Here is a 275-nt window from a genome sequence, read left to right on the forward strand (position 1 = left end):
ACACAAGAGCCTGGTGGGACCCCACACCTTCACCCAAAGTGAGGAGCCCCCCCCCAAAAAAGAAATTGAAGGATGTGACCCTGCTCCAACTCCACGTCGACTCCGAAGACGGTAGGAGAAGCTGGAGAGTGACCACCCAAAGGTGGATTCTTCACCCCCGTCACGGAAGGGTCTCAAATTGGAGGGGGAAACGGGGACAAAAAAGCGAGGGGGAAGGTGGGTAGATGCTTACTGCCATGGACTTGAGCGTGATCTGCTCGTAGTAGTGGATGGGC

This window comes from Apaloderma vittatum, unplaced genomic scaffold, assembly GCF_000703405.1.
Source record: "Apaloderma vittatum isolate BGI_N311 unplaced genomic scaffold, ASM70340v1 scaffold26472, whole genome shotgun sequence".
NCBI lineage: Eukaryota > Metazoa > Chordata > Aves > Trogoniformes > Trogonidae > Apaloderma > Apaloderma vittatum.